Below are 9,908 nucleotides of genomic sequence, written 5' to 3'. Positions count from 1 at the left end.
ACCCGCTGTTCCGTGAGAAGGAGGCGGGAAAAGACCTCATGCGCCATCATGGGGTTCGACTTGCCCCGCTCGTTCATGATCTCGACCAAGGCGTCGTACTCCTCATCGAGACCATTGACAATGAACGAGTTAAACTCGGAGTCGGTGAGGGGCTGGCCGATGGAGGCCAACGTGTCGGCAAGGCCCTTGACCTTGTAGTAAAACTCGGTGGCCGTAGAATCCAGCTTTTGACACTCACCAAGCTGACGACGAAGCGCGGAGACACGGGCCTGCGGCTGCGCTGCAAACGAGCGCTCGAGGATGGTCCATGCCTCATGAGAAGTCTTGGCGAAGACAACAAGTCCGGCAACCGCCGGAGTGAGCGACCCCTGGATGGAGGAGAGGTTCGCCTGGTCCTGCCCTGTCCAAACACGGTGCGCCGGATTGTAGACCCGTGCACGCTATCCACCAGCGCAGGGGGACAGGGGAGAGAACCGTCGACGTAGCCCAGGAGATAATGACTCCCGAGAAGCGGAAGAACCTGCGCACGCCAGAAGATGTAGTTGTCTGCGGACAACTTGATGGTGATGAGGTTCCCAAAGTGAAAGGGCGGCGGCGGCGAGGAGCCCACAGAGTAGACTGCCGAAGGCGGATACACCGTAGAGGCAGAGGCCGCGGTTGCAGCCACCGTCGCGACCGCAGGAACAGATGACGCCATCATGGCCGACGGGGGCGCCACCAGGGTGAGGGCCGAGCCCCCACCAGTCAGGCGATCGGCGACTGGCCCGCAGACGGGGCGAGCGGCACGTCGCTGCGGGAAGCGGGCGAGGGAGACGGGGCGATCGGCGGCTGACCCCCACTCGGGGCGAGCGGCGCGTCGCTGCGAGTCTCGGACGAGGGAGCGCCCGCGGTAGACGGCACGATCGGGAGCCCCGGAGACAAGGAGAAAAAGGACCCGAGGCTCCTCGTCTCGATCGGGGCGGTGGAGACCGCAGCGGCGTCGATGGGTTGGGACAGGAGGGCCGCGAGAGAGGCCGGCAAGAAGCTAGCCATGGTGGAGCCCGACATAGCTGGGGCAGCGGCGGCGCGATCTCAGGGACGGCGGCGGCGGCGCACAGACAGACGGCGGCGGGGTTTAGGGTTTGGGCGGAAGCGTGTTGACCTAGCGTGATACCATGTAAGACAATAGAGTTGGGGGAACCGGCTCAACCCTCTAGGGGTGGCCTATCTCACATATATATAACAAACGGGTACAAGTTACATCGTACGTATATGTACGTATACAACTACAGAGACTATACAGTCTAACATGGAGGTGACAATGGAGTATTTGCAAAGCTACATGTCCTCCCTACACCAGGCATGGAGATACTCAACCGAGGAGATTATGAAGGGAAAGATACCAATGAAGGAGGAAGCACCGGTACAACAGCGACCTGAAGCTACACCGCAGCCATGGCCGAAGCCTCCGGAGGGGCGAGTGGCCTTATCAGTAGATGGAGCGTTTCAGCAGTCGGACGGGGCGGCGGCCGCGGGAATGATTCTACGACGGTCGGATGAGAGTGTGATTTTTGCAGCTTACAGATGCATCTTCAACTGCAACGATGCTCTAGAGGCTGAGATTCATGCATTAATGCAAGGAATGGCCTTGGCGATCCAACACTCGGAAGAACCGGTGATAGTGCAATCCGATTCCTCGGAAGCTTTACGGTCATTGACAGGGGACAGTCTGTCGCGCTCCGCTTATGGACATCTAGTTGCTGAGATCCATCGTCTCATGGGTGAAAGGGAATTTATTCCGTCGAAGATTAATCGAGTTTAGAATAGGGTTGCAGATCGGCTGGCGTATTATAGTCGTACGGAGAATACTACTGCTGTATGGCTAGGTAGGAGTCCACCTTGTGTGGAGGAACTTGTGCCACTTGATTGTATCCCTATCACTCTGGAATAAAAATCCTTTTACCCTCGCAAAAAAAAAAGACCATCCGGTGAGCAATCCATGTCAGCAAAAAAAAATCAAAATTCGCAGGGAAAAATTATGGAAAAAAAATAATGTAAAACCAAACTTTTGTTATTCGGTTTTCCAAAACATAATGTTTTTATCATTTTTTTTTACATTTTTCCTATTTTAAAATTTTCCTGGATTTTTAAAACATTTTTTATTTTCTGCATATTTTGAATTTTTTGCTGACGTGGCTTGCTGACTCGATGACCAACAAGTCAAAACAAGTCAACTAGGTCAAAACTGGTCATTAGGGAGGGGAGGGTTGAATCCTGACTGTTTTAAGTATTCGGGGTTGTAATGTAGATGATATTGAATTTGTAAGTTGTAAATTAGACAGGGCAAGAGTTCGGAGTTAAAATATGCAATTCTCTCTTTCTAAACCCAGTAGTTTATTTTTAGGATCTCACCGAAAAGACACCTCATATTCCCCTATATACAGGCCATGTCAGTGCGTCGCCACCAATGACCGTCAGACCACCGTCAATGCTTGTTGGAACACCACGCTGCCTCTGCACGTCGCCGCCGCTGCTTGCCAGTCCACCACGCCGCTGTTACGTCACACCATCATCACCATACCGTCGCCCGCCCGCTGTCGTACCGCTACTTGCTGGTCCACCACACCGCCACCGATGTCGCGCCACACCACCGTCACTGTGACGTCGCCCGCCCGCTGTCGCATGGCCGCTAGCTCCGCCGACTGCCACACCGCCCACGTCATCGAAGCTCTGCGGTGTCTTCCATGCACGAGAGAGAGAGAGAGAGTTGTATTGGAGATTTGCTGCAGCAGAGCACCTGTGAAATCTAGTGAATTTATTGGAAGTGTCCCAATACACACTTATAGGGAAGGTATTTTGAAAAGTTCTTGAAGATGCTCTAATCCATCATTTGATTATGTTCTCACAACTTCTAATTGGTTGGTCCCAGTTGTAAGTGCATTAATTAAATTTTCTAATACCTCCCATGACTATGATCAAAATGAGTCAGAAATTTCTAGATCCATACTTGCTACATATATGATTTACTGGATTTTTTATTGAATTTTAAAAAAAGATTGAGCCAATAAACTCCCAATATCTCGAAGTGTTTTTATCATTTATGCCACTAGTTGTGTCTCACTACTCAGTTCTAACATAGAAGTTACAACTGCTCAAAAATGTCATCGTTCCGTGAGATGCTTGCCAAAAATGTCATCATTCCATTAGATGTTTGTTCAAAAATGCCATTAGACATCGTTATTGTCAGGTCAAAACTGTTGACCATATTATATGACAAAAATACCCCTAGACCCACATATTAGCCCTCTCTATCTCACAATGATAAGTGCGAGCTCCACTTGTAAGGAGTAAGCAAGTGAATAAATTTAGAGGAAAATATGAACGTTGTTGGGATCAAATGGGTCCCATACTTTATTGTAGTGAGATAGAGGGAGAGCTGACACGTTGCTCCATAGGTATTTTGATCATTATAACATGGCAAACGAGATTTGAGCTAACAATAATGGTGTCCAGTGGCATTCTTGGACATGTGCCTAACGAAGCAATGACATTTTTTAGCAGTTAAAATTTCCAGTGGCAAAACTGAGTAGTGGGACATAAACAATGGCATAAATGATTAAAACCCCATCTCTAAAAACATATCCAAATAAGTTAACAAAAGTCTCAAATCAGCATTGGGTATATATACAATTTATTGATTGTTTTGTATTTTTATTAAATGTTAAGTTCTAAACCAAAAATGTAATGAGCAACTGAAACTATGAATACTTGCAAGCGGGATCCACTCGTCAGGAATCATGTCAGCATAATCAAACTATGGATTTGAACTACCTGCAACATATAATATACCAACATATGGTATTTTGTGCAACAAACCTAAAGAAAAGGCATTTTATGTAAAATCAACCATAACAGTTTGGTTTGATTTGTTTCTGAAGTTCCTTGTTGTTTTCAACGTCTTATAGGAAATACTTGTATCCGGCGCGCCGGCCGAACTTTCGGCCGGTCGCGCCGCTCTCGTCCCGCTCAGCACAACTGCTGCAGTGCCTCACGCACACCACGTGGCCATGGGTCCCACGCGCAATACCCAGGCACCCACGTCCTTATCTTATCCCAGCAACCGCACATCCTCATCCACTCATCCTCTCCCTCACATCTCGGCCACCTCGCCTCTGCCTCTGGCTCGCGCCGCCGCATCCTTGCTCTGGCGAGTCCACCACCACCTGCCCGCGTTGCTCCAGCGAGCGGCCACTATCCACCCGCCTCACGCCAATACGGCGAGCGGCTGCCCATCCATCGGCACAAGCGTGCAACAACCAACGCTTTGTCGCCATGGCCGCCCTCAGCTAGTGGTGCTCCTCTCCATGGCCGCCGCAGCAGGATTTGCTACAAGCATGTTTTCTTTTGCTGGAACCAGCCCATGTATTTGCTACCACCCACCCATCAAAATCCTGCTACCATGTTAATTTTGTTGGAACCGGTGAACCATTTTGCTACAACCGTTTTTGGTTTTTGTTACTACTGGTGTTTTGTGGATTTGTGCTACATCTATCTCCATGACATCACCTGTTTTTTCAGTAGATTTTTTGCTACAACCATGTTATGATTTTGTTGGAATCGAAGATAAATTTTGCTACATCCACCCATGGCGGTGTTTGTTCATGGCGGCAATGGCTTTCTTCTTCGATGGGATCGACAAGCAATTTTTGATACAATTGGGGAGCAATTTTGCTACAACCAGCACCTTTTTTTGCTGGAACATTTGGATTTTTTGTTGGAGCCTTTGTTTTTCAGAGATGCAAAGCAATTTTTGATGCAACCGGGAAGAAAATTTGCTTCAACCAGTATTTAATTTTGCTGGAACCAGCAATTCCAAAGCTGCAACAACCGAAGCTTTTTTTTGAGCCGTGACAGGTCACCGCGGCGAACTGCGATGGCCACAGCGGCGAGGCGCGCTGCAAGGTCGCCGGGGCTGCTCGAACGGCGGTCGGTGGGAGGGGGAGAAGGAGATTTGACGCAGCACGGTAGCGAGGGCGGCTACCTGGTTGGCGACCGACGAGAAAAGTATGGGAGGAGCTGACCACCGGCGAGGGCGACGACCGGCGGTGGGGCGGCAAATTACGGCGGAGGTCGATGGGCACTCGTGCAGCCGCCTCTCGCTGCTGTGTGCGGCGCTGCAATTTTTCAGGAAGACGATGGAGAAAAGGAACGAAGCGAGAAGACACATCTGACGCTAGCAGTCATTGCATCGTACGGTCCTAGGGCGACCGGCCGAATCGTTTGGGCCGGTGCGCCGGCGCAGAGTAGCGCCCTTGTTTAAATACTATTCGAAACGAAAACAAAAACATTAAATGGAGGATTCCAGACCCAGGTCTTTGATTTCTGACGGCAAAAAGCCCAAAGCTAGGTTGATTGGTAAGAAATTGCTCTGAAGTCAGCTTCATGAGGTGTTCGATTATTTCAACTGAAAGTCTGAAAGTCCCCTGTGAACCAGGAAGATCACCATTGCATCTCTGAACAACTGTAGGGAGCAGAGATGCAGTCAGCGGAGAGAATTGTTTCCTTCAACGAGTCAGCTGTCTCTCTCGACACAGACAGGACTGCACACGACAAAAAAAACAAAAAACAAATGATGGGCAAAGTCCTAGGTCAGGGTCAGCGTTTTGACCTGAATCTCGGCCTCCGACTTGGCCCGCACTGCAGCGGCTCAAATCAGATGAGATTGGGCCATGAAAATTGTCACCAGTGGACAATTCTTGCCGCGCTGGCTGAAGAATCTGAGCTCCCCATCTTTGCTCCTGAACATTGAAAAAACCAAGAAGAAAAGAGACCCAACCAAACCAAATCTAGTAATTAAATCGTGCCCGAGCCATACTTTCTCCAATACCGTCTGTCAATCAATCAACAAGGAAAGAACAAGAGAAACCACAGAAGCACAGATTATTTCTACAGAACACACAATCTATTCCATCGATCAACAACCAAACACTACAGGAACGACCAAGAACACGCCAACGAACACACGATCTCCATATACCAGATTTCAGCACCGATCACTATGCCGGAATCCCTCTGCGGACGCGCAGACTCCGCCCTCTGCGGACGCGCTCCCACCCGGCGAAGCCTTCACAGCGGCAGACTCCGCCCGGTCATGGTTGCCGTTGTTGCTGCTGTCCCCACCTCCCCCCGCAGACACCACCGTGCTGTCCGGCGAGCCCTCTGCCTTCTCCGGCGCCGCCTCTCCTGGGGAGCCGCTCGTCGCCGGGAGCACCGCCCGGCTGCGCCTGTAATGCTCTGCCGCTTGGCTGGCGTAGAAGTCGTCGAGCGAGAACTGAGGGGCCTTGCCCCCCGCGTGGTGATGGCAATCGGCGTTGGAGCCGCCGAAGTACATCTGCTGCTGCTGCTGCATCATGAACGCCATCGTCCATTGCTGCTGCTGGCGCATCATGAGCGCCATCTGCTGCTGCATCCAGAGGTATTCCTCCAGGTTTTGTTCAAGCACCCGCTTCTCGAGCATCTCATCCGTCTCTGGCTGCTTCTGCATCTGAGGGTTCACTGCTTGGCCGGCCCGGCACGAAGGCTGCGTCATCATTGTCTGGTTCTGACCGGACTGCGGCGGCCGCACCTGGCAATTGAACGCCACCTGCTGCTGCTGCTGCTGCGTCACCGGCATCTGTCCGTTGTACGCCGCCGGCTGCCGTGTCATCATCGGCACCTGGCCATTGAACGCCACCTGCTGCTGCTGCGTCACCGGCATCTGTCCGTTGTACGCCGCCGGCTGCCGTGTCATCATCGGCACCTGACCGTTGTACGCCGCCTGCTGCCGCGGTGCGTGCACCTGGCCGTTGTTGTATGTCACCGGCGGCAGCGGCATCGGTGCGCCAGCCTGGTACCCCATGGGCTGCGCTGATCCATCGTAGTATCCCAGCATCCCGAACGGAGCTTGCATGCCGTCGCCTTGTGGCGGCGGCGGTGGCGCTGGTGGCTCGATTTGCAGGCGGTTTGAGCGGCGACCCCGCTTCTTCTTCGCGGCGGCGGGGTTGCACAGCTGCTGGCCCTCCGACACGGGCCTCTTACCCGCCTGTTTCTCCGATAGCTTTGGAGGAAGCTCCGCCGTCTCCCCTTCGTCGTCGCTCTCCACCGCCTCGGCGTTGCTGGGGCCTGCCTCATCGTCATTGTTCCCTTTTTTTCTGCCGACCGGTGCCGGGTAAATCTTGTACATCACGTACCTGTCCAACTGCATGCATCCAATCCAATCAAAGTCAAAGAAATCACTTCTCTGAACCAGATGGTTTTTAGTTGGGTCCATCCGTATATGTCTCAATCAAATGAGGGTAAGTACTTGTTAAATGTTTCTTAATTTGACCTGCCTATTTCAATTGAACTGAGATTGAGTCTTGATTCAGAAATTCTAGCAAAACTATTTCCAGTTTGCCCACCACAAATTCCCGTGAAAACATGCCGAGACTTATAATATTTCTATAGGAGACTTAAAAGAAAACTTTCAATTCTAGCAAAACATATTGAGATTAGTATGTGAAATTGCCGCAAAAACGATTTTGTACAAAATATTTAGATTTGCAAAGTAAAATATCATCATTAGATTTGAATGACATATTTTTCTCAGAATTTACTACTCAAACTAGTGTTCAACGATTGTCTATTGGAGACCATGTTTAAATCAAGAAGTTGTGTCTACTTTTTCTTTTGCGGGCAGTCTACATTTTTTTATTGAGTTCTTTTACAAATTCATCCAAATTCAAATAAAAAAATTCATGGATTTGTACGAAAATAATTCATAGATTTTCAAAAGAATTCTGAAAATTTGACTATTTTAAGGGTCACCTAATTTCTTTCCCTTTTGAAGTTCCAAACCTTGGTCGTGTGACTCGTGTCTACAACTTCATGAAAACCCTCGGTGAACATCCACACCACAGGCTAAACCCCGTCCTCACCGCGAGGTATGATTTAATCCTAAGCAAGACATGCATGCTAGATTTATATTCTTTGATATTCTGAGATGGTGCTCGCCACTAGTAGAATTTATTTTGTCTCCTGCGATTTGTGGGTGAGATGTTTAATTGTTGTCGAACCTTAGCATCGATAGATTTGCAATGAAGATGTTTCACCATGATATAAAATTTCATAATGTATTAAGATATATCTATAACAATTGTGACCATGTTTAAATCAAGAGGTTGCGGTACATATTTTTTATCTAGTCTAGTTGTTTAAATGCAAAAATTATTCAAATAAAAAAATCATTGATTTCTGCAAAAATAATTCTAAGTTTTCAAAAGAATTCAGAATTTTTGACTATTTTGAGGGTCACCGAATTTTTTGCCCTTCCGAAACTTGGTTGTGTCTAGTGTCTACAAAGTCGTAAAAACCCTCGGTGAACATACACACCACGGACTAATCCCCGTCTTCACCGCCAAATATGATTTAATCCTAAGCAGGGCATGCATGCTAGATTGTTATTCTTCGATATGATTTAATCCTCTTAGCGACGTGTTTGACATTCTTGAGAAAGATATCACGTTTATTGCCCTAGAACAGAATCGATTGTTCATAGTCTAGAAATCAGCTTGAAACGAATTACTTTTAGCAAAAACAGAAAGAAAGAGAAAAAAAAAACAAGTCGAAACGGTAAAATGCGGTTTGAATCTCGGAGAAGAAAACTCACCGTCGGTCCGCCAGGGCCGCCCTCCTCGGGGAGCTTGATCTCGTACTCTGGGACGGTGAGCTCCTGCATGAGCCAGCCGGACTTCTTCTCCTTCTCCCCGCGGCCCTGGAAGTAGAAGTAGGCGAGGCCGCTCTTGCAGTACTTGGTGGTGCCGTCGCCGGCCACTTTCTCCTCCTTGCGGACGTCGCCGCCGCCCCACTCGTCCGTCTTGCCCGTCGACGCCTTCCACCGCCCGAGGCGGTCCTTGGTGTCCCGCGCCGGCCTCACCCCGTTCTTGTACTTGCGCTCCCTCGGCGACAGGAAGTAGAAGCTTCTGCCGGCCTGGCCCCGGTCCATGTACTTGCCTGCAAATCCACGGACGCAAGAAAGCAAGAAACCATGGCCAAGAACCATCAAGAAGCTGCGAGATGATCCATGGTCAGGCAGCGGAAACCGACGGAAGAAGTAGAACGAACGTACATGTGAGCCCGTCCGGGTGGCACTGGTAGACGCTGTCCTCGATGATGGCGTTGTTGGGGACGCACGCCCTGCCCTGGAGCTTGGGGAGCAGGTAGTACCTGATCATCTCGTCCTCGGTCGGAATGAACCGGAACCCCGGCGGGGGACGGAACATACCGTCGCCTCCTCCGCCACCGCCGTCCCAGCCGCCGTGCATCTCTTCCTCCTCGTCTGCCCCGGCGACGATCTCCTCCGCCGCCGTGTCTCCAGCTCCGACGACGATCGTCTTCTCCTCCTCCCCGTCCCCTTCTTGCTCTGCCATGTCGGCGAGTCGAGGTGCTGGAGATTGGAAAGGAGAGGACATCGTCTCGGTCCCGTGGCGTGCTACAATCGATCTGTTCTTGCCTTTCTTGGCCGCAGGCTGCGTTATGTAGGAGTACTACTGGGGATCTGTTTCTGGAAGCCGCGTCAGATACAGACTCGAGTTCATCACGAACACGGATTCAGAAACAGAATACAATAGCGAGACCCAGGCGCGCAGGAGGACACAGCCTCGTTTATTATTTTTTTCGCTTTTCTTGTTTTCGTTTTTTGCTTTATTTATATATATACTTTCATTTATAATAAGAAATATTCTAAATATATATTATAAATAAACAATCTACATAGAAACATTTAAAAGTATTAATCAAGCATTTCAAAAATATTTAATGTGTAAAGAAAAATATTTCTCATGTATATGAAAAATATATACAAAAAAATATACAATGTGTATGATAAATCTAGATAATGAATTTAAAAAGTG

The 9,908-nt window shown here is 49.4% G+C and overlaps 1 pseudogene; it reads right to left on the bottom strand.

The window, feature by feature from the left end:
* Positions 1-6,022: 6,022 nt before the first annotated feature.
* On the bottom strand, positions 6,023-9,425 carry LOC119321293 (annotated as a pseudogene).
* Positions 9,426-9,908: the final 483 nt, after the last annotated feature.

The sequence above is a fragment of the Triticum dicoccoides genome, chromosome 6B, assembly GCF_002162155.2.
Source record: "Triticum dicoccoides isolate Atlit2015 ecotype Zavitan chromosome 6B, WEW_v2.0, whole genome shotgun sequence".
Classification (NCBI taxonomy): domain Eukaryota; kingdom Viridiplantae; phylum Streptophyta; class Magnoliopsida; order Poales; family Poaceae; genus Triticum; species Triticum dicoccoides.
The sequence above is the reverse complement of the archived record's forward strand: the minus strand, read 5'-3'. Positions and strand labels throughout refer to the sequence as shown.